This window comes from Pagrus pagrus (assembly GCF_965226575.1).
Source record: "Pagrus pagrus genome assembly, chromosome: 18".
Taxonomy (NCBI): Eukaryota; Metazoa; Chordata; class Actinopteri; order Spariformes; family Sparidae; genus Pagrus; species Pagrus pagrus.
The window spans coordinates 15,450,382-15,475,377 of NC_140202.1; the positions used below are offsets into that span (position 1 = coordinate 15,450,382).

At 41.4% G+C, this 24,996-nt stretch overlaps 1 long non-coding RNA gene across 1 annotated transcript in view; it reads right to left on the reverse strand.

Annotated features, from left to right (window-relative positions):
* LOC311274163 overlaps window positions 1-23,050 on the reverse strand; it is a 64,908-nt gene extending 41,858 nt beyond the window's left edge. The window contains exon 1 of the long non-coding RNA XR_014624724.1: window positions 22,991-23,050. This is a non-coding gene — a long non-coding RNA (uncharacterized lncRNA). The remainder of the gene's footprint in view (window positions 1-22,990) is intronic.
* Window positions 23,051-24,996: the final 1,946 nt, after the last annotated feature.

The following is a 24,996-nucleotide window of genomic DNA, read 5'->3' on the forward strand; positions in this document are numbered from 1 at the left end:
TCCACCGACTGCCAAAGGAGACAGTGCCACAGAGTGATGCGTGTGTCCTCCTTTGCCATGGCAGCAAGAGCGTGACTGTAACCGAATCCTCAACCTGTGCTAGGGAGCAGCACACAGGATGTCTTTGTCTCTATACCCACACACATATCAGTATGTAATTTCCCCATATCCCATCCACACTGGCTCAAGATAAGACAGTAATAGCAGAATGGATGTCAGTCTTTAGGGTTGAGTGTCTCTGTTGGTGGCTTTTAGTTGGATGAAAACATCCCCTTGCTTCCCTCTATAAACATTATTAAAAGGAAGTGTATCTCAATGGAGGATTTCTCACCCCGCCCCAGGTTTCTCTGCGGCAGGTCGCTCTATCTGCAGTGTCTGTGCACTCTCACTGACTCTTATCAAGGCTCATTCCTCCTTCAAACAGGACCTGTCAACAAACAATCACAGCAGGCAGAGAGGAGGTCACCTACACCCACGTACTGATGGCTCCCTGTGCCTCTGCCCCAGTAATGATATCCTAAAGAGAGAAATGAGCACATAAAGAAGATAAAGCCAACACATCCGAGACTTGCACTGCTATATCCACAGCGCTGTAAAAACACAACATTATTCAGGTGCAATGCAGGCATGTGATAGATGGTAAAACGGGAAAATAGGATTATGGTAGTAAAACAAAGGACAGAGTAAATGGAGGAATGGAATTCATCCATGTGATTTTTTTTTATGATTCAATCATCGCTCCCAACAACCTCTTTACTGCTGCTGCCTAGTGATGTCATTGTTGACACTAAACACTCAGGTGGAAATTAAGTTATTTGAGATATTAATCTAATAAACCCCACAGCAAGAGATGTAACAAGACAAGAATCTACAGACAAGCTGGCAACTCTGCGAGACTGTACTAAATGCTAACGCCAGCATGCTAACATGCTCATAAAGACAAGGTCGATGTTTAGAAGGTATAATGTTTACCATCTTATTTGTCATCCTCTATGGACCATGAGTGCTTGACAAAAAGTGTGTGCCAGTAGATGTTTTAGACATTTTACTGGTTATGTGAACATTTTGACCTTCTGGTGGTGCCAGACAAAAGGTCAAGGGTGGACCAAAGTCATCAGGAATAATCCTCTTGGGATCATGAACGTCCACAACTAATTTAATGGCAATCCATCATATAGTTGTTGAGATATTTCTGTCCGAACCAAAGTGGGGGACTGATGGAAGAAGACATTGCCACCTCTGGAGGTATACTGTATGCCTCAAGCTATTTAAATATAAAAACTCTCAAGTTCAAATCCCCAAATCTTTTTGTTGTACAACCCTGATTACAATTAGGTTTGGGTGCCGAGTAAAATGAAAATAAAAACAGAATGCTATCATTTGCAATTGAACTGTGTTGACTGAGACCGGTTTAACGAAATGTTCCTGAGGAACATGGAGTAATATCTTTTATGCAGCCATGTGCTTTACAAAGTGCTGAACCTCGCCCCGTCCTTGCACGTGAAGAGCTGAGCCTTTCAAGAGGCCCCTTCCATACCCAATCATGAAACTTTTTGGGAATCAGGATGTACAAAATGGAGCAAAATATCTTTTTTTGTTATCCTGCTCCAGACTATTACCTTACATCAACAGCTGAGCCTTTGCCAGTCTTGGAAATGTGTTCTGTCACCTGGAAAATGGTATGGAGACAGGCCATTACAGAAGAGTCACTTTATTCTGACTGCGTCACTGGCTGATGCATCTCAGCCTGTTTGGGTCGGGCCACTTGATTGACATGGCCAGCACAATGCTGATCTCCACCGCTCACAGCATCTCTCTCTCTCTCTCTCTCTCTCTCTCTCTCTCTCTCTCTCTGTCAAGGACAATTACAGGGCTCCTCAGCTGCCATCCAGCAAAATGCTGCTCGATGTATCCAACACAAACAAGCCAAGCATGGAGAGATGGCAAACCTCGAGAACAGAAAGAAGATACTCGAGCAAATTCAGTGTGTGTTCTGGCACACGGCGTACTGCTGATTGGTGTTAAAATGACCATTTGGAGAGGGGAGGCTGTCACTGTGAAGGAGGCGGGAAGAGTTTCTTATATTGATATCATTTGGTCCTGCAGCTGTTGTAGTAATATAATCAATTGACAGTCAAAATGTCTATAAAAGGTGTGAAGTGTGTACAAAAAGTGTAATGATTTTTCTACTCACGTCTGTGCTTGTATGGATGACTAAAGCAAGTCCTTTTACTTTGAGTGTTCTTGTGCAATCTTCATCATCCAGGCAACACAAGGATGGTGACATGACAAGAAGTGTTAAGTCGAGTAAAAGCATGTATTCAGTGTGTTTACTGTGTGTGATCATGTCCAATAGGAGAATATGGCGACTCTTGGAGACAGCTCAAGGGCCATAAACCTTAAATTGATTTTCAGTTTGTTCCATTTCTGTATGACGACCTCACACTATATGTTGCGCTTTATTACCGGCTGCCTTTTCCACCTCAGTTTCACATATTTAGCTGTTCATTCCATGCCGAGTTCTCTGCTGGGACAATATTTACCACTCAATAACAATTATAGAGTATTATGACGCAGACGAGAGGAGTGTAATTGAGGGTGAAAATGCATAAAAGCTGTTTACTCACATGTAAAAGTCTGAGGTAGCATTTATGCAGAGCCCCTGAGGCATTTATGCGTAACTGTTAACATGAGTTAGTACAGTCTCACACATTTTCTCTTGAAAATGTTTCAATCACTTGAAAACTTGACCTTAAAAAAAGCATAAGAGCTGAAGCTTACTCACTTCATTATAAAAGAGTATTAACAATACAGAATGACTAGATCAAAGTGTATGAAGTAAATAAGAAAGAGCATTTTTAACTGAACAAACAGCAACGTGTCAGCAAGTGTCATCAGTTAAATGTCAGATCAGTATTCAGCCCGCTCTTACTCCCAACGAGTCGCATACAGCAGCCTGGTCAGTGGCCATCTGCTTCAAAGTTTAACACTGTAGGTACCCCTCCAGCATCACTTCTTAAAGCACGCCTGTTGTGCAGTAGTACAAAAGAGCGAGAAAAGTCCATATCTAGGGGTAGCTGGGGTGGTTCAGTGGGTCATTGATAGAACTTGACCTTCAGAGATCAAGAAGACCCTATCACTTCCTGGTAGACATACTGTATGGTCCATTTGCTCACACAATTTATAACAGACCATGTGTCACTTTTGTTTTCCCAGACCCAGATGGTCGACTCCATATTTATGAATACACACATTAAAACTTCATAACTGGATCTGTCACTGTAAAACTTCTGTGTAATGAATGCATTCACTATTCAGCTCTTTTAAACTGTTTCTTCTTCTTGGTGGTTCTAATACAAACAAAATAACAGTACAAACACAATAATAAATCCGCAGATCATTAACACAACCGAAACAGCTCTAGGGCATAGAATGAATGATGAAATTCACTTTTTCGCTCAAGTGCCCTTTATTATCGTTGCGCTTCCGGTACAATTACAGGTCATCGAGTTCACTTGCAGAAATATCTGCAGTACAGTTTTCCTTCCACGCCCTGGAGGAAGACTTTACCCTCCGTAGAAGTATGTCATATAAAAATACCTGCTGGCTTACAGAAAACTGGTGTGATGGTCTGGATAAAAAAAGCCAGCTCATGCAATAGATAATGATAGTCATGAATGATAATTACAAATGTGCCACCTTGTTAAGTTGTCATTGCCTTCGCAGCTTGTAACCTCGGATCCTGTCCCGTCATGCAGCGCCTCTCCCTGTACTGTTAGCGGTGTTGGTACCTGTCCTCTATGAGAGGATCCTTTCACAGCACTCTGGCACTTCCCTCTCAACCTGCACTCAACCCAAACCCAGATAGCTCACACCGAGGCCCTGTAATCACAAAGCCCCTGCAATGTTTATGGCCCAGTGAATCAGGAGCATGGACAGATTTGCCCATGGGCCTCCGAGGGCCTGTTCCCAGCATCTCCTTGACAAGAACAGACACAACCCCCTGCTACTGACAGCTGAAGGAAGCCTCAGTGATGGATGGCTCTCTCTAACAGCACCACCTTACCTAACCTGATGCAGTGTTGGAAAATCCTCTCATGGTTTTATCAATTATTTAACATATATTCTGACTTGGAGGCAGAGCATGGGGTTCATTTTAGCTTCAGTTTGGTACTAGAAGCTACAGCATCACCAAGCTGCGGGGAGCAGACTTTTTGCCACCTGTTATGAGAGCAGTCCCACATGGTGCATTTTGGCTGCTTGATCTTCACACTGTTCACTAGTGAGACTATGCTCAGAAGAAGCGGACACTAACAGACACTTCTCCTGATCGATGCTCATTCTGTTTGTCACGAGGGAACTGGAAACACTTTCCCTGCACTTCCCTCTTTTTTTTTGCCATCTTCTCTTTTCTCTTCCTCCTCTCTCTTTATCTCAGCCTTAAGTCTCAACGGGTGCTTCCCATTAGCCACTCTGCCTGCTTTCCAGTCTGGAGAAGTCTCCTTTCAAATCAGACTGTGGAGCGACTATAGCCTGGGGGCCTTGAGGGACTGTGTCCTCGCCATATCCATCTTCCACCTGGAAAATGGCAATCAAACGGCCTTGGAAGAAAACTCATTACTGTAGTATTCCTCTGTGGTTCTAAATGATGATTGGAGGGATTGTGAATTTCTTATCAAGTTCTCAACAGAGCAAGGAAGCACGGAGAGATGCATACCATGTCTTCGAGATTAATCTGGGCTCGGCTGATCCCGGCAAGCGACAGCGGCGGGCCTCTCCAAGACGCCGAGCGTCGCAGCTCAGAGGAGCTGATAAACATAGAATACAACGTAGAGAGACTCTCACCGAGGCACAATATGGCAATGTTTACACTTGCTCCGAGCTATGTAGTAGAAATCCTGCCCTGCATAATCAGTGCCTCTCTGGAAGTTTAATTGAATTCCCTGTCGTGTGTTTCACCTGAGAAAATCAGGATTCAAACAAGCAAAACAAACTATCGCTGAATTTTCCTGCTATCGTGAAATGAATGCAAGCTACATTTAAAAGATGAAATGAACTTAACGATTAAATGATTAAGGATGTAGACAAAGCTTTATATGTAAATATTCACATTTAGAACATTTCTAATTTGCATGCCCTCAAAAAATGTTAAGTAATGAATAACAAATCAGTAACCTAAATGATTTCTGGCTAGGTTCTCAACGGTTTGTGCATGTGCATGTGCATATGTTACCTCACAGCGCTCATGCAAGATGCAGACACTGTAGATGATGCATCTATCCATTGTGTATGTACAGTATGTGTGCATGTAATGAGACACTCAGATTCTCAAACTGCCCATTATGGATCTCCGAGCAGCAGCAGGTCACAGAGGTACCACGTCGTCCACTCATGAATCCTAACGAGCGCCGTTTCAAACACACAGATTGTATTCACACGTGTCAATCAGTGCTACAACAGGAGTGCTCCTTGTCCCATCCACTCTCAATATCTGATATGGGCGTCCAGCTGGAGGCAATTAAGTCTCCGATGCTTCTTATTTTTCCACAGGGTACAGGCTCCTCTTGGAGGACAGCCAGCCCTCTCCATTTCTCATTTACCTGACATTATTCAGTAGCTGAAGCCATTTCCTGCTCCCATGACCCTTGGATGTCTTTAACTCCATGTCATCTGACATCATGGCTTCAGAATTGAATTTCTAGACAACAGAGCATCCTGGCAGGGGTGTTCACACATCCTATGAGGTCATGTTGTGGGGATAATATACAGAGACAGACCGTTTATTTCTGAAAATATGCATTGTTACAGTTTGCCTCAATGTTGTGTGACAATATAAAAGAAAGACAGTGGGGTAGATATTTTACTGAATGATGTTTTGTAGATTAGCAATCTTCACGTTAAGAGCAAAATTGTTAAGGTAAAGCTTTATTTTGCAGGACCATTATTCCTGAATCATTTCCTATTGAAAAGGTACCCTGTACAATTTTTGTATTAGTAGCGCAGCAGCTTTTTTTAAGAGGAGGTCCCCATTTTGTTTGTCTTGTGCAAAGACATCAGAACCCAGGTACATGTTCACGTGCAATGCACATTTCTGACATGTTCTGACAACAGTTTTTAACACTCTTCCACTGATCTATAGGTGATCGTGATGCACCAAGAAACGCAACAATGGTCCAACAAAGGTAGGTTGCAATCATCTAGCCACTTTCCATACACATGTGCTGGCTAGGTTTGACTCGGTCAGCCCAGAGTTGCAGGGATTTGCTTCTCTATAGCAACAGGTTTTCTTGTTGTAGGCTTGTCTTTAACTGATGACGTGCTTGTCTTGAGCAGATGTTTAAAAGCAGCGCCCTTTCCAGCACTGTTTGCTATTGCACTGTGCAACCACAGTTGGTAGCCAGCTACTTATCATCATGGATATTCAGGCCGTTGTAACGATTAGTTGAAACGGCATGGTTTGACTAAGCACATCTCAAAGTAGCAATGAAAAAGCCCTATTGGATGGAAACAATACTTTTCATAAAGAATTCGGCCTTGCAAAGGAAATGATTTTTTAGACCTCAAGGATACACACACCATGTTTTGGTGAGTAACAACTGTTGTTTGTTTACAAGGAAACACCACAGAGCACTTTTAATTTGAATAATTTATCAAAGAATGATTGTGTTTGCTAGTAACAACAGGAAAAATTAACCAATTATTTCCAGATAATTTCTTGTGTAACCCAGAGAGTCTTTTAATTATTACACAGCAGGTCGGCAGCTGAACATGCAAATGCCTACAGACAATCCCATTTTTGAAGAATAAAGGAAATAATCAAAATAACTTGGTTTAAATGGAACAGTTTTATTAATACATTTCTCTAATCAATCACTGCTGATAAATGAAACATTATTAAGTTAAGTTAAAAAACAACCATAGAACTTTGTCTTAGTTACATCCACCAGGGACGTTATGTTTTCAACTGGGTGCGTTTGTTGAGCCTGGGTCTCGGTCCAGAATAGACCCCATTAACTTCTGGTGTGGATCCAGATCAAGAGATGGACCCAGGAATTTGTCGTCACTTTCTTAAACATAGTGAGATTAACTTCTCAAAGAATAATGCATCGGTCTTGATGAAAAAAAAAAAAATCAGGCACATTTAGGCAGCTGGAGTGAGTACAACTTGATGCTGATCCAAGATCTGGTGAGCTTAAATATGGTTAAGCAGTTACGGGTGGATTAACATTGGGTGTGAAACAGGGCTTTCAAATGTGATATTGTAATGGGCTTGATTGGATTAAAAGAGGACCGCTGGGCCTTGGCGGAGGTATGCGCTCTACTGGGTGCCATTCTAGTATGTAGATCTTTTTTTCTTTTCACATCCAAAAGAATTATTAAAAATTACAAACCTGTAAAATAAAGTGTAACCATGGCTGATTAATAACAGTAAATTAATTATTTAGTTTTGTTATGAATGACTTTGATCTTAGTCTGATGATAAATTGAATTGTTTGGTTGAATTAGCTTGGATTTGCATTCAGTCACGTATTGCTTACCATTTGATTATCCACATCACAGCCACACGGAATACATTTGAATAGAAACTCAAATAGCTGCATGGCATTATTTTTGTCTGTGCAGCCTGTGTAATTCTCAGGGGAAATCAGCTGGGAGAAAACAAGCAGAATAATCTGTCAATAATTGAGGATAATTTACAGCTAAACTATAGACGTTTGCAAACAATAAAAGTATTTGCTTCCATCCATTACAAACTATTTGTTATGTGGAGGCTATCTCCTTAATTGGACCGAGCGTCTAATCGATGTGATTTCCGACCAATTGCCCATGAGTCATCATACAACAACAGTACGGGCGATCACAAATTTACAGGAGTGTCGATACACTTTGCTAAAATGATATATTTACTGTATCACCATGCAAATCAATTTTAACCCCGTTGACACAGGGTATTGATCCGTGTATGCCCTGTGGAATATTAAAAGCCTCTTTCAGGTGTGTGGACGTCGTCGTTTGGCTACAAGCCCAAACGCTGCATGACAGCTGCCTGAGGAGGATACTGCGGTTTGAGATTCAGGGAAATAATGTTGCCAACCCATTCATCCGACTCAGATAATATAGAAGTGTCCCTCCCATGAGTGCCTGGTGCACGCTGTCATTCAGGATGCTCAGGTGTTGCTCCACTATCATTAGTGGTCAGTGTTTCTGGGAAGAGCAGCCCAGGCAGCGAGGGAATGCAGGGATGGCGGTGGTGGTGAAGTGAATGGCTGCTGCTGCTGCTTGGAATGGCTCATGTTTTCCACCTCTTGGGTAATAGCTATGGATCGCTATGTAATCATCGCTCTTTGTTATGTGCTCGGTTGCTGTGCTGTGATGGGGTGGGGGTTGCAGAGAGATGAGGCTGCCAGTACAGACCTGGAACATTGTCTGGTTGAAAAAATTTAAATAAAAACCAACGGAAAATAAAAGAAGTTAATTGTGTATCAAATTCTTGGATGAGCTGGAGAAAAAAGACCCTCCATCTGCACTTGAAGGGTTACAGAGCACAGTTTCAAGCAGCTGAACCGTGAGAGTAAAAAATTAGATGTTGCTTTTACGTATCTTCTTTGAACATCAAACATAAAATGCACAAGTGACCCAGAAAGTGAAGAGTGGAAAGTGAGCAAAAATAACTGAATAAAAACAGATCATTAATTAAAACTGGAAAGAGGTGAATTCATGTTGAGGCATCTTGTATGTCTCAGTGCCAAAATAATTTGATTACCATCCTGAAAGGCAGAAAAAAAAAAGTTTTACGAAGGGGCACCGGGTGCACATGCAACTATTTTCCTGCACAGATTTATTAGAGGGCACGCACTCATGATGAAACAGAGAAGCTGCTTTTTATTTACTCGCAGTATGATTTACAACCTGGCAACTGCCTTTTCCAAAACCGCCTGTAAGAATTTCCCTGGTTTAATTCCCCCCCTCAGGACTGGCCAATTGATGATGTGATGATTGATAAATGGTCCGGTCATTATCACGATGACAAAAAAGCCATTTGAATATCTAGGTCAGTCTGCAATCATGAAATGTATCAGTGACCCATCTGTTGTGTCGAGACAATATTTTATGTAGGGCTGTTTTTGTTTAATGTTACAGTGATGAAAACATGAGGCATATTGAGGTAAACTGATCTGGAACTTCTCATTACCCTCAACATTTATTAGTGTTGGAAGCCCAAGAAAATGTAAAGGAAAATGTAAAAAAGACAAGAAGACTCTGAAGGCCTGAGCCTGCTGTCACGAATGCAGCAATCAAAGGAGGAAACGGTAATACTGTATATAGTTATATATCCGGTATCAGCAAGGAGGAATATGAACGCACGTTTGATGGCGCTTTCTCTTTATGTATTTTACTAAAACACAACACCAACAGATTTTGGTTGCCTTAAAGTTTAAAGAGTGGACAGAGACTGAGGGACAGAGGGGGACACGACATCTAACAAAGGAGACTGATTCATACTTCCAATGTCCCGGCCTCAATATGCACCTAAGGTCTTCAAACCTCCATATTTCACATTTGCTTTCCTTTCTTGTTAAGATTTTTCCTTCCCGTATGTATATGGCATATTCCAAATTCTCCTAAAACAAAAATCATACCGGCATATCCCTTATGTCTTATATATATTTGGGACAACAGTGGAAAATTAGTGTGTGACATATGCATTATGTGTCAACTAATCAAGAAAGTGATCAGCGATCTGAATTGATGCGCTTTAAGGTGGAGAAATATTTTGTTTTGAGAGCAATATATGCGTGACATGAAAACATGAACAGTTTTTAAAACTGCTGGTTGACCTCAGGAAATAAAGTTTGCCTTATTGTTTGGGTAGGGGGTGTTATTAGTATTCCTGAAATACCAAAATCAAATCTCAGTTCATCTTATTGTGCAGTTGGTGGTGAAATAGGGAGCAAAAGTTCATTTTAACACCACCAGATGTGACCTGTATCAAAAGAAGAGCTTACTGGCTGAACAAGTAGTTTTAAGTGTTTTTGCGCCCTTCATCTGACCTTTGCACTCTGATCCTGCTGTGTCCTCCTCTCACCTCTGAATCTGAAGAAATCTGAGTAAAAAAAGGAGCTACTGTTGTTTATTTATGAATTATGCATGAACACTGACCCATAGTTTCAAATATTTTTCACAACTGGAAAACTTTAAAATGTCTTTGTTAACAGATGCTGCAAATCATTCAGAGAAAATAATGTCCGCTTTTTATATAGCCACATCGCACCTACTACTGTGTCACACTGCGTATAAATGTCACACGCCAATAAAAGATCTTCACCACTTCCCCTCTAGGATTATGGGAAAGCCTGTTCAAATATCTAAATGTCAACTGCGCATAAACACTTTCCAATTACGCTCTATGAAAGCAGCAGCTGGGGGCGGGGGTCACTCGTGCTTTGTCAAGCCTTCAGTCCCCATTGGGGTTTGATCACACCGCACACACTGAATTCACAAACACGCGACACAATGGAAACATCTCATCATGCAACAATTAGCGATTGAGAAAAAAAAAAAAGATGTAGCTCGAGGACAGCCTTTGAGATGTCAGGATTCGATGAAAAAGAATAAAAAAACATCCACTTTTAAATGTTCATCTGCAGATTGAGGTGTTGACCCTGAAGAGAAAAACAACTACCCTGTGTTGCCGCAATCTTCTCATGTTTGTTGGTGATGATGATGAGTGCTGGCTGCCTGTCATCACTGCTCCACCAGCACACATGTCATTATTGTCACAGCAGATGATGGGTCATTTGTGCCTCACTGGTGCAACAGGCGTCGTCGGACCTTTTCTGACCCGTCTCCTAATTACACCCTTAGGAGAGGGGAAGAGCCAATCAGGAGAGAGGCTCTTGGATCAATGCTGTCCAACAGGGGATCTCCTGTCTGGTTGGCTGTCAGATATGTGGCTGCTGTCGTCCTCCTGCAGACTTGACAGAAAAATCTCAGGAAACACTCGAGGAGCTCTCCTGTAGCTCAGAGACACACTTCAGGCCTTGAAGAAGTCCAAGAAGTACTGAGCTTCTTATGAGGTCAGCGGGGTGCATGTGACTTCATGTCCGCTGGTGGGGTGTCTGAGGGGCTAATGCAGATGAGGTCTTTTTAGTTGTGTTTCCAGGAGCTAATTGCCCAGGTTATTAGCATAAATAGCAACCCTAATGCCCCAGACTGGGAGGAAGAAATCCCTCCCCAATTATTACAGCCACTGCTATGGTGGCAGCATGTAATCCCAGCAGCCTGGTTAATACTGGTGTTAGCTAACTGTTTAGTTGAAGGCAACAGCTGACTGTCTGTTCCTCATGCAGACTTCTGAAACTGTCAAGCTTTGGTCAAGATAAGATGAGAGGAAGAATTGTCCTTATTTGAGAGAGCCTAAGTCAGAAAAGACACTGTACTCAATCATCAATATTATCCTATTGACCTTCTGTAGAATTACTGTGAGGAGTGATAATATCATTTTATAATGTATGCTTTCAAAATCGTCTGTTGTTAAATGATTCTGAGCAAGCTGTAATAAAAAACTACAAAAATGAGGCGTTAAAGGCCCCGCACACCCTAACAGGGGTTATTCTGACTAATTAGACCTCTGCTCCAGTTGAGGATAGGAAGAGCCATGCTGGGACTCTTGTACTAAATGAGAGTCAAAGAGGAGTCAACAGGATGTCAATCAAACACAAGCCGGGTCCAAAATCACTCATTCTCCCATTCACTACAGTTAAAAGACACCTTTTACTGCAGCCATTTTGACATGAAATAGGAGGTAAACACAGGTGTTACTAATGGCATCCTATTAGCTAGCAGTCTTAATTAATGTGATTAGCAACACCTGTGTTTGCCTCCTCATGTCAAAATGGACGATAGCTGTCTCGCAGACAGGTATTTTTAATGGAAGACATTTTGACACATCACAGTAAAAAAGATAGGTCTGACTGTTTCACTGACTATCTGAAAATATTATTAATATTGTTAATATTATATTGTATTCCTCCAATTTCTAACGTCATTACTCACCTCATTTATGTTAATTAACATTACTCTATTACATGTAGCTGCAGTTGTTTGCAGGTTACGAACCTACAGCAATTTTGTAACGGCCCTAGATGTGTTATTTTTTAACCAGCTTCACCTCAGGGGGATTTTCTACTTCTACTACAGTCAGACATATGCATGTGCTGTAGCTGGAAATAAATAAATCAGCATACATAAGGTTCTTTCTTACGCATGTATTCCACTCACATTTTTATCCAATGTATACAAATAGTTCCCAGATGTCAGCCTACACAAACATTTTTATGTACTGCATGAACTGTTAAGGTAATAGGTAATCGAGTAAATCTTGTGGTTATTTGCAGTCGTACTACACCTTAGTGCAAAAGCCTGCAGCAGCAGAATGTTATTCTGGCTTTAAAGACTCAGCAGGGAAAGATATTTCAGTGCTGTGATGCACAGAATAAACACTTTATTCACTCCACAGGTTCAGTTGGCTGCACAGAGAGGAGAGGAGAAGATGCTCCGAGATATTTCATTACAGTGTAAGCGGCAAGGTTAAATGAAACATAGGCTCTAAATAATTTGTTTGTAGAGCAGAGATATCTGACCTGAGGTTTAAGAGGGGGAACTGTGGCACAGTAAAGTAATCTGAATAAGAGTATTTATCCCCTTCATGTGAAAGAATAGCAACAGGTCGTCCAGTGTAACAAGAGAGGAATATACAAGGTCATTTAAACTGGTAAGGGCGATCCAGGGAGGAAACACTTAGACCTTTTAGCCTTTCTTTCTTTCTCTCTCTCCTACAATCCCGCTCTCCTCAGGCTGCTTTAGGTTCTGGCCTTGTGCCAGATCAGATGTGTGTGAGTGTTTCTCATGCTTCACCTGAAGACATGCTCAACGTACAAATTATTCAGCACCCTTGTCCCCCTACCAACCCATCCCAGGGTCCTTTGTCGGAGGGATCATTGAGCTGCAGGGCATGAGTAATAATAATAAGCCTCGGTACAAGCACATTCTTGGGAACCAACACAAGCTCAGAACAATAGGACAGGCTTGCCTGCATGGCTGCTGTCATGTAAACAAGAGCTCCGTGAAGTGTTTTTTCTGCTCATAGGACCATTTGACATGTTAATCCATATTACTCCTGGAAATACAGCAATTATGCATAGCATAGCATATCCGGGGGAAAAAGTCATTAAGGTGTTATTGTGAGGTTTGTAAAGCCAACTCATAATGTTGTCAGGCACAAACAATGTGTCTGCGCACCAGTGCTCAGATGACATAGGCGATGGTACAAAGTTGTGAAGCCAGACAAAGATGGCAAATGAAGGCAGTTGGGATTATAAATAAAGTGTATAAAAATAATTACAATACACCCTGTCCTTGTTATTGACTTAATGATAAACATCAAGTCTAATGTCATGTTCATTTTCACAAGTATTATATTTTGGCTTCACATGTAGTCTATAATAAATAAATCATTAATAACTATGCTATAAAACAGAACAAGCTATACATGCAAGGACATTTTTGCTGGAGAATTTACCAGTGATGGAATGTAACTAAGAACATTTACTCAAGTACTGTACATCAGAGCCAAATATGTATATCATTTTTATGTATACTTTCGAAACTTAAGTACATTTAATATCAGATACAGTACGTTGTCTTTACTTTTTACTCAAGTATGAGTACTTCTTACAACACTGTCATTCACTAATGTTTACATCTGATTAGTAAAAATGAATAGATCTTTTAAAACACCTCTGGCGACATTACTCTGCAGCACAAACAGATGACATGAAATCTCTCTTTCAGATTCTGATGAGACTATAATACAGCAGAACCAGTGTACCTGATAAGATCTGTCATTGTGTGCCTTAAAGCTAAGCATCCCAATCAGTCAAAGGACAATATATCTCTACATGTCCTGCTGGAATATTGTGTGTCTGAAGACAATCTAGAGCCTACACATCTCTCTATCCTTCAGCTCCTTTTCATTTATCTGTTTCAATATCCTGTATCCTGATGAGTCTGGGAGCAGGGTGTTGACCTGCCGTTTAAATCCCAGGCGAGTCCATTATGGTAAGACAGAAAAAGGTGCTGATAGAGGAGAGCGATAGAGCTCAGAGGACAAAGAACATACATGGCCACCCGGCTTTACGGTCCAGTAGGACTATCTTTGTTATTGCGTGTAATGTTTGTGTACATATATATCTATCTGCCTGTATGTGTATGTGTGTGTTCTTGTGATTGTACCGTGCTGCCTGAGCCATGGGGTCACCAGAATATACCATACGGAGAGTTATGGTCAGCTCCACTGTGCTGCCTCCATTTCCCAATGCAGCCAAATCTCTCCCAGCGGACCAAATCCTGTCAGATAAGAGCGGACAGCTATCGCTCAATTTCATCCTCACAGACATGCCAGCTCCACGGTGGGAGAGATTACGCCAGAGGAGAGGGTGACAGCCCTATCTCCAGGCTTTTGGGATCTTTGTGGCTTATCAGAGCTGCTCTGATGTCTCTTTACCAATGCACCAGCGATGACAACAGACACTCAAAGAAGAAAATGTATACAGTTGTATTTTCAAGTTTTCGCTCACAAACAGCAACCAATTTTGAATTAGGAGGAAGACACACATCAGTTTCTTTTGAAGATGATTCCTACTAAAGCCAATTCTCATATGTTTGTATTAAAAATTTATTATTTATATCAAATAATCCTTTTTGATTTAAGGGAAAACAATATTTTCTACATCTAGCATAGTTAAAAATCTTAGAAACTGTCAGTACAAAGCTAAAACATACGCACTCAAAACACACAAAAAGCTTTTATCTGAATGCACTTTATGTTATCCGACAGCGGAATAGAGCAGATATCTGTCCATTTTAAATAATGAATTAAAGCCTTGTAGTCACCCTCATTAACTCCGGGGTTGCTGGAGCTCATAAAAGGCCATATAGTGCAGAAGCTTTTTACTCCGTTTCGCATATTCATTATTTTCAATTCAACAATAAGTCCGACCTTGAAGCCACTGACCTATGGGCTTGTAAACATAAAGCAATTTGGAACATGCTCTTAAAATGAATTGCAAATTAGTAGTAAAAAGCCACACAAGGTAATGAAAAATATCCACTGAATACTGAGCCTTTAGCAGGGCTATTAGTCACAGGGAATTCTCATATGTTTTGTGGTGCTCTGCGTCATCAGGACTGAAAAGGACTCATCTGAGATGCAAACAAAACAGAAAATGACTCACAAAGGGTTTCATACCTCAGTCTGTACATTATTGCAAATGGCAAATTACTTCAGCAGTGAACTAAAACAACACCACTTACATTCACACGTGCAGTTATCAGTATAAAAGCTTCACTTCAGCTATTTAATGCAACCCAATGGAACAGCCCTACAATAACTCAGCCTTGTGTGAAGCTTATAATCAGCTTATTCAGTGTTTTTTATATTTGTACTTGTTGTCACAGAGGTGGTGTTTGCAGACTATGTTCATTTCTCATTTGCACCGTATTGCTGTTGACCTGTGGGACACTGATGCTTGAAAAGTAGGGTTTTCCTCTCAATCCACTGTATGTGTAATATCAAAAATAGCCAGGGTTAGCACGAGCATCATAGGGAGACATTACCCCCTGTTGTGCCTGTTCTATATAACTGGTATGAAGGCAGAATGGGGGATCATCGTTGTTCTGCCTCTGGGCCGGCAGCGGGGGTAACAGAGCAGGATCAACTTCTCTGTAAAACGAGTAAGCCAGTACGATGAGACAGGGTTGTGACGTTCTGAACAATTTGTACCATCAAAATGATTTTTAAGTTGTTATTTTAAGGTAAAAAAACATCAGAACATGCTAGAAATCAAGTAAAAGAACATCCCTGCTGTTATTCTTGAAGTTTTCTTTTTGTCCTGGTGGTTTACAGTCATCAGACTGGACTGTGTTTGTGATAACTTCAGCTCCTGATGGTGCAGATGATAGGCTATTGATTTGTTTGCTCATTGTTCGGCTGGCTCCATAAAAATAAAACGTGACTGACAGAAGCTTCTAGACTCTGAAGAAAGCCCAGCAGTTCCTTTTTTTTTCAAAAAGTCACGCTCCGATAAACACCCACATCTACACGCAGAGCCAGCCACTATTCCACATGTCAGATGACATTATTAAAATCTCCTCTTCCTCCAGTTGCTTTTGCACGAAAGAACTTCTCTGTTATCTCCGTTCTACTAATTCATAAGAAGGCAAAGCAGGCAGTTCCCATTTGTGCTACATTATTTTTTCAAAGCACTAGCCACAGAACAGCAGCAGCATTCAGAAGAGCCTGAGGGCATTTTTATTAAAAACACTGAATTCTACACATCCAGGCAGATGACTGGGATAAATGCACATTTTCTGTCAATCATTATCTTGCTTTCCATTGTACATATTCCATTTACAGAGATAATGACATCTCACTGGCCCCAAAAGCACTGTAAAGTGGGCTTTATGGATGAAATCTCTGCACCACACAGGTATAATTGCACGCTCTGATCTGACATTTAACCACTCAAAACGCAAAATGTAATTTCTGCGAGTTCCATTTTACAAAAGAGAGCCATAAAAAGCACTCTGCTTCATAGAACGCTGAGCTTTGTACACGAGTAAAAGCTAAAAAATAAAAATCCCTTCTGAAGAAAAAATTCACAAGACCGCAATTCTAACAATTTGCAAAAGAGGAAATGGAAGCTTATGCATGGATGCAAAAAGTTATTACTGCTAAAGAGATGAAAACCAAAGTCAAAAACAGCGCGCAATGCCCTCTAGATGATCTCGCTAAAATAAAATGCACTGCTCACAATTACATCCAATTACATCACTGTGTCAGATACTCCGCAGTGTTTCGTGCGATTCGTGGAAACTAAGCACCCCGAGTTGATCTTCAGATCGCTACATGCAACATGAAAAACTATTAAAAGGTGCTGATGGATGGAAGAAAATTACTAAGGTCTTGCTAAAGGGAAGAACAGCAGCGGTGGTAAGGAAGCACTTTCTTCTAGCATCCCAATTTTTCTTGAGAAAGATCCTATCAGATCCTATTAGCCACTGGGGAACTCTTCCCCCATAGCTGGTGTTGTTTTATCACAGTAGAGCCAGGGGAGAATAACCTCCGCAGTGTACTTTGTTTTTTTCTGAAGAATAAGAGAGTGTCAAAGTACAGCAGTGATCAGCATCCAATGCTTCAGGACAAAAACATACTGTTGAGTGCACATTGGGATCCCTACTGTTCTTAAAACCTAACTAGCAACAGGCATAACAATGAGCCCTTAATTTCATAACTCCTAACGTTCCTGCTCTGTGCAGGAAAGAGGTCTTCAGTGAAGATAGAAGAAGCCTTGCAGGAAGTAAAACTGTAATATTTTAAAACCTAGCCAGCCAATACATGATTATACAACTAGGCTTATGCTTAAATATGATTAATAAATACAGACATACTTGCTTCTGATTTCAATTAACTTTTTTAACACTGTCAATGAAGACAAGCGTGACCTGACAAGCCATTAAGCTAAATCAGTAGAAATGTATAAAAAATGTATGTAAAAAAGGTCCCATATTATAAAAAACACATTTTCTCTGGTGTCTGTCTTCATATATAAACTGGTCCTCCCTGAGCCTACCAACTCCCAGAATGGGATGTCCTGCATGGTCTCTGCAGCCCACCCACTGGTAAAACGGGGCTCCTACAGCCTGTTCAGATTCAGATCCTGTCGTGACGTCACGACAGGAGTGATTTTCATAGGCCGAAAACACTCCCCCCTCTCCCCGGAGACATCCGAGAGGGGGGCGTTCATCCCCGAGGTGAAGGTCGGTGTGTTCAGCGGGAAGATAGCAGTGTTTCGCAATGTCGTCGCTTACAGCTAGACACGCAAATTGTTCTGTTGTTGGTTGTAAAAATCAACATAAGTGCCTATACTCTGTCCCAGCTACAGAAGAACATAAGAGACAGTGGGTGCGTTTCATTTTTAACAACAACGTGCCTGCTGCGGTTCTTGTGAGTCTGTTTGTGTGTGCCAACCACTTCACATCGGACTGCTTCAGTAACGAGGGTCAGTACAAAGCTGGCTTTGCCTCGACACTGACCCTCGTAAAAGGATCAGTCCCAACCACACGGGACCCAGCAGCTGCACCCGAGCTACAGGTAAGTGTCGCCACGTGTTGATAGTATTTACAGTTGCCTACGAGTTTGGTGAAGTCAGTTTGAAACTGGCTAACTAGTTAGCGCCGCTTCGGTCCGCTATGCAACATCGTTTGAGGCGAGTTTAATGTTAATAATATTACGAGGGAGCTTGGTTGTCACAGTAAAAAGTCTGGAAACGTGCAGACTGGAGACAGAGACTATGCGGACAGTGTCCAAGAGTTTGGAGACAAACACAGCTTTCGCTAGCTGTTTTTAGACCTTACCTGTTGCAGGTCAGTGGGGGATGGGAGCCGGGTGGTTTTGTTGGGGAGTCCTGCTGCAGCTGAGGAGTCTGTATTTTTCTGAGCCTCTCCTTCTGGGTCCGATTCTGGGTCAAACTGGTATGGTTGAACGACATGCGAGCCATAGCGATACATCCACCGTAAACATTAGCGCATGCTACCGCTAGCGTGAACGGCATCCTCTCCCTGAGAGGGCCGTGTAGCAGGACGGAGCTCATTAGCATTAAAGCTGCAGGCACAGAAACAGCTGCTCTCAGTAGAGCGACTTTTAGACAGCTGACATTCAGGATCATGGATGGGTTTGGGGCAATACATTTCAATACAGTGTTGTTGGACCTCTGACAGCTGTGTGAAAAACAGTATATTATGGGACCTTTTAAAAAAAAAAAAAAAATACAGGAACATTATGTGAATAAACCTTTAAAGCATTACCTCTTCATATCAGAACATATCTGCCTGAGTCACGTAGATAGATTTTCATCAGCAGTGGAGGTTTTTTAACAATGAACAACCCCCATGATCCAATGCTACTTATGGTCCTTTGTTGCAATTGTGAGACCCCTGCTGGAAGAAATTGCATTCTGTGTGTTTGAGAGAAATGTATTTAATTATGAACAAATCATAGCGATAATTATTACCTTTCTGCAAAGGCAAGTGAGCATTTTACGTTTGATATATGTGAGACAGCTGACATAGTTTAAAGAAACTGTCTCCTCTGGTGAGGTAGGCCTGCTTAAAACCTGCACACTGCCTTCTCCAGGGCCAAGTCATCACCTCCAGTAAAGGTCATGGGCGACCATGATGGATGGGCACTGCTGTGGATTTAATTTAAAATAAAGAGCAATAAACACAGGGCTCATGCTGGTGGCACGGGGGATGATAAAGGAGCCATTAGTTAAGCAAAGGTCGCAGACTCCTCCCGTGACAGTGGCTGTCAACGTGACATCACAAACAGCGACATGGGACGAGGGGCCAAAGAGGGTCACAGGGTGACATCAGCCCCTCAGAGGTTCCTCTGTGTCAGAGCTGTCCTGTTTATCAGCCATGTCAGAGAGGTTCAAGCACATACCTATTGGCCGACGATAAGGGAATGACCTACAGGAATCTGAGGTTGTTGTGAATGTCAGACATCGATGTTAAGATTCAGAAACTGAAATGCATTTTAAATGTCAGTTCATTTGCATGCACTGGGGGTTAGCACTATATTCAAAGTAGGGCTGTAATGCTTCTGCTTCAAAAATAACAAAACAATTAAAAAGGCAGCGGGTGTCCCCTGTGATTTTAGGCATACTTTCTGAGTAGAAGCACACATTTGAGTTGGTTTATTTGAATGCATTTGTAGTAAACACATTCCTGCATAGTGAGCGTAAGTGAGTGGATGCCAGAAGCTAAAGGTACACGGTGCTTTATAGTTCACAATCCATGTCAAAATAAACATTTTGAAAGTACTAATGCAGAAACCTGTGTAGCACATGGGTAATTTGCCGCCTCCAAAATGCTCCCGGCTAATGGCATTTAATAGTTTCCGTGGGCCAAAATTGTGACAGAATGATGCATTTGGCCAACGAGCCGAGCTAATGACTGCCATCAAATGTGATTTCAGTTTTCAGCCGTGGTTATCTCAGTGGAGCCCAATTTATTTAGTGTCACCTTTTTAACTACAGCGCTTGGCATAGACACATGGCCAACGAAAACACGAGTGAAGGCTATCTCCTATTAGCGCTGCTGATTGGCTGGTGATGGAGACATCTCATGTTTGTTTCCAATTTACAATATGAAGCCTAATGGTGCCATTTCCTGTAGGAAGTGGTGATAAATAGACGAGGTGAGAGAGTCTAGACACAATGTGACAAACAGGATGAGGATTTGGGTTTTGTTTATTGTGAAGTTTAGATGTGATTGAGGAGCTCCGTAATGTCGACCTTAAATAGTTAAGTGGAGAATGATGAGGTCTCAGACAGATGTCCTTGTTATATTAATCAGCATATTAACACTGAATCAATATTTCTATATATAAGGAGGATTTACTGAGCCTACACTTAATATTTGACTAAATACTAATATTTAACAAAATCAAACATAAAAAACATAAAAAACAATCCAAGTGTTTAAAATCTCAGATAAATATTCTCCACACTCACTGTCATTTGCAGAAAACATATTTGGGTTTCATGGTATGTGACTAACAACCCCCTCTTCTCTCTACAACTGAGCAAACAGACTTTCTATTATATCTGCGACACATTCCTGAACCGCGGCACATTCATCTTGCTTTTTTCCTTTTGACTTTCACTTATCTGATGGCTTTTTAAAAGCAGAACCCCTCTTTTTGAGCACTCGCACACTCACACGCCTTTATCAGCTTACCATTCATTTACATGTATAATTATAACAGGCGCTTCAGGAGCCGTTAGCTAAAAAGCTTTATGCAAATTGTAATTAACGGTAATTAAAAACCGGGCCGCCTTGAATGGGAGCCACGGTAACAGTGCATCATTTACAAAACCAAATTGAATCTTATGAGTTTAGTGGGTGAAGTCAGAGGGGGGTCTGAGCAGGGGCCAGGAATGTCCTGTCTGACATCAAGACCAAAGAGCGCATTGTTACATATCTGGACGTCAGCCAACTGTTGATGCTAATCTTTAATGCTGTAATTATTCACTCAAATAATTAAAGATCTATATTCGCATATGTGAAGATATGAAACTCTATGCCCTGGAGCTTTAGGGTTTTCTCTGCCTGTTTAACTTAACTGATTATAGTGAATTATATATATATTTATTTACAATAACACCTTTCTGTCTAAATTGATTCAGTTGATTCAGTCAGATGAATTCAGTTTTTCTTTGTTAAGTATATTAGCAATGGGAGCTCCTCTCGCCCACATTTGCATAATTTATGCAGGTACTTTGGCATGTAAGAATTAATGTAGCACAGCTGCTCTGTTATTGTTGTCAGTGGTGCTGGCTCAGGCGTGTGTGAGCTGACCAATCAGAGCAGACTGGGTATTCAGGAGGGGGGCCTTAAAGAGACAGGAGCATTTCAGACAAAGGGGAGATATGGTGCTGCAACACTGGACGGCATGAAGACACTGATGCGTAAAGCATGTAAGCCAAATTTACAAAGGGACTTCGCCAATCTCTGCCACGGTTCATTCTTATTTTGGAAAGCGTTCCAAAAGACTAGAGGCACACAGACACAGTGCAGGCCTGCACACTTCAGCAAAGTTGCACGACATCTGACATAGCAGCAGCTTTACAGATGACAGAAATCTGGTCCGATGGACCAATCCTGGATCTCTCACTGGATCTCATCTGATACAAACACCATATTAATGCCAGATCACAATATAAAATGACCTGCCAAGTGAAAAACACATACATGAACTACACAAAGCAGTTGACAAGACATTTCCTTGAGGGATGCAAAGAGGAGAAGAGAAAATCTCACACGTTGATTTCTGCTATAAACTATTGGTATGCTACCTTAGCTATCTGCTCTTACAGTAAAGCTAGCTGTACTTTCTTCCATGAGGGATCAAAGAAACAAAGCCAGTTAAAAAGCTAATTAAACTTCAAAAGGAATTCTTCATGTAAACAATATGGGCCTCCAGTCGTGCTCGTCGAAAAGACATGCTTTCACATTTGTTACAGATTTGCTGTCGATTAACTCCCTCAAAGGCAAGAACACACACATCATAATGGTCGCGTTATTTTTTTGTGTTGCCGACTCACACAAACATGACCACACATAAAGGCAACCATATGTATGGATGAAATATGGAGAACAGGACAGGACATAAACTCCGAATGTTAGACTGGCATCAAAGAACAGTCGTCTCCGTGATTTGCGGGAGTGTGCACTCCTTATCTTGCAGTGTTGTGCACAAGCAGCATAATTGAGATTAGATGCATATGTCGGGCCAAAGCTGTCACTCAGCATGTTAGGCCAAAGTGAGATGCGGAGTGAGAATCTTAAATTATGCAAATCCCCCTTAAAACCCTGACGTTGCTGTGCGGTAAAATCACATTTAGATTTCAATGTTAATGTTATTCATTGATAGTTTGTAGATGCACTTTATGGATTAAGTGGAGTCCAAATTACTGTTGGAAGATATGTCACATTTATTTTCTTTAATTTCCTCATTGGCACACTGGCAAAAGTGAGGCTTTAAAAACATTTTGGGAAATTGCATATGTGGTTTCTTGTGGAGAGTTAGATGAGAAACTTGATATCACTCCCGTGGTTTTAGCAGCTTAGCTTAGCATATAGACTGGAAACAGGGTGGGAAAGCTAGCCTGGCTCTGTCGAAAGGTAAAGGAAATCTGCACCAGCACTTCGATCTTTGACACTTTATATCTCATTCATTTCATCTGTACAAAAATATCAAAACCACCGTTTGACAGGGAGGTTATTTTACAAGAGTAGGAGCCAGGCTAGCTAGCTGTTTGCGAAGACTGACAGGTAGATGGACGGTAGATTAAAACAGACTTACCAAAAGGGGCTCAGGCTGGGACTCGTCAGAGCAAATGGTCAGGCAGGCAGAACAGACAACCTGGCACAGAATAACTGGAAATGGGCCAGTACACACTATCTACTGCAAGGCTGATCAGGGAAATGGGAAACAGGTGAGCAGGTGGGCGGGGAAGGTCAGGTGATGGGAATGAGTTACTGCAGGGAAAGGGAACCTAAAAAAAACAAAAAGGGAAGGGTCATTGTTTCACTGAATCTTGCTTTGGCGCCAGACTGTGGTGACAGCTGTATTGGAGTCTATTGGGAAATGTTCACAGACAGGTCAACGGAAACACATAAAGAGAGAAAGAAAGGCATATACAGATGTGGGTCAGAGAGACAGACAGGTTTATATCAATTCAGAGTCAGAGAGAACAGAAAAGTGGCACAATCTCACATTTGAGAAGCTGGATTCTGCAAGTATATTCATTTTATCCTTTATTAATGAACACGAGAGTGGTCTCAAGCTTTTCCTCTAACTCCTGGCAAGAAACCAAATAAGAGTATTTTCCAAAATGTAAATAAACTGTCGGACAATCCTTCACAAACCACTTCCTTGCCATGATTTGAGGAAGACCACGACATGAGACTAACAGTTTCCTGCCCTTTCTCTTCGCTGTGTCCTGGACTGAACTCGGTCACCCGCTTGCAGAAGAGAGCGACACGCCTCACACATTTCAAACGCACATCACCCGTTCTTTCCAATCCCTTTTCCATCGCTCATCTGTCGGTCAGCTGGGTATAGATATCAGGCTTAGCTCTATAGACTCTATACCCACATGTCTTAGGGCCATTAAACTGTCAGCCAGGATTTACTGAAGATGGGCAGAGAGAAAAGCCAAGAAATTATCTCCTCCTGCACATGTAAGGGGACAAAGAGTGGAGAAAGGGAGAGACAAAGAGGCACGAGTGTGAAGAAAGATGCTTGAGAGTAAATAACGGGTATAGTACAGGGTAAATGGCCAGGCTCACAGCAGGAGATGATGATTCCACAATGGAAACCAAGAAAATGATGAAAGTGAGGTAATAGTTTGTTATTGGACTCACCATCAGCCCACATATCAGTTTCTTTAAAGTAATGGTGCATGGAGACATTTTCCTGAAGACATTTCTGTTTCACACCATGACGAGTTTGAATTTTCTTTTCATTAAGACATTTTTGTGATGATTCTCATCAAATCTTCATTCAATTGTAAACTTTCCACATGTGGAAATTCTAATCCAGATGTGAAAAAAATGCCAATTATGTGTGAGTGTATATAAATCACATATGAAAATGTAAATTTCTTATTTGGAAATGTGATAGAAGCACTTGTGTCCATATTCAATTAATATTGATTATTGCAATTATTCTGTGCCTTTCTACAAGCTCTGCAGATGTATTATTCTTTAAAAATGATTTATCTACAAAAAATTTTTATCAATGTGACCTTTTAACATGTGACATTTTCACGAAGGTAAACCCTATTTGGCAAGTAAATCTTGGTGGCTACAATAATGTGAGTGGACGATGATCCTGATAAATACAATACTGAGGAGAATCGGGATACGATGGAGGCACGAGGATGACTGTCACCCATTTCCAGCAGAAAATGCTCAAAGATCTCACACTCTGTCGATTTATTCATAAACCTCCCTCTCACCAGAACACACACACACACACACACACACACACACACGAACAAGGTGGAACAAGGCGCGCTGGACTGAATGAGGCCAAGGATGTGTATATTGATGGCTCTATCAGGACACTACCTCTCATAAGGCATCATCTGCTCACTTATGTGTGTAATACTGACAGCTAGAATAATAATGGCTGTCACACATCAGCGAAGCAACTGCCGGACCTTCACAGCCCAGAATGTATTGAGCTTGTTTAGCTTGCATATTTTCTTAAAAATGGTGGGTCAGCAGATCTTGAGGGATACAAATCTACACCTGCTCTGAGGAAGGTGATACGCACTGCGTCTGATGTGACAGATGCTAATG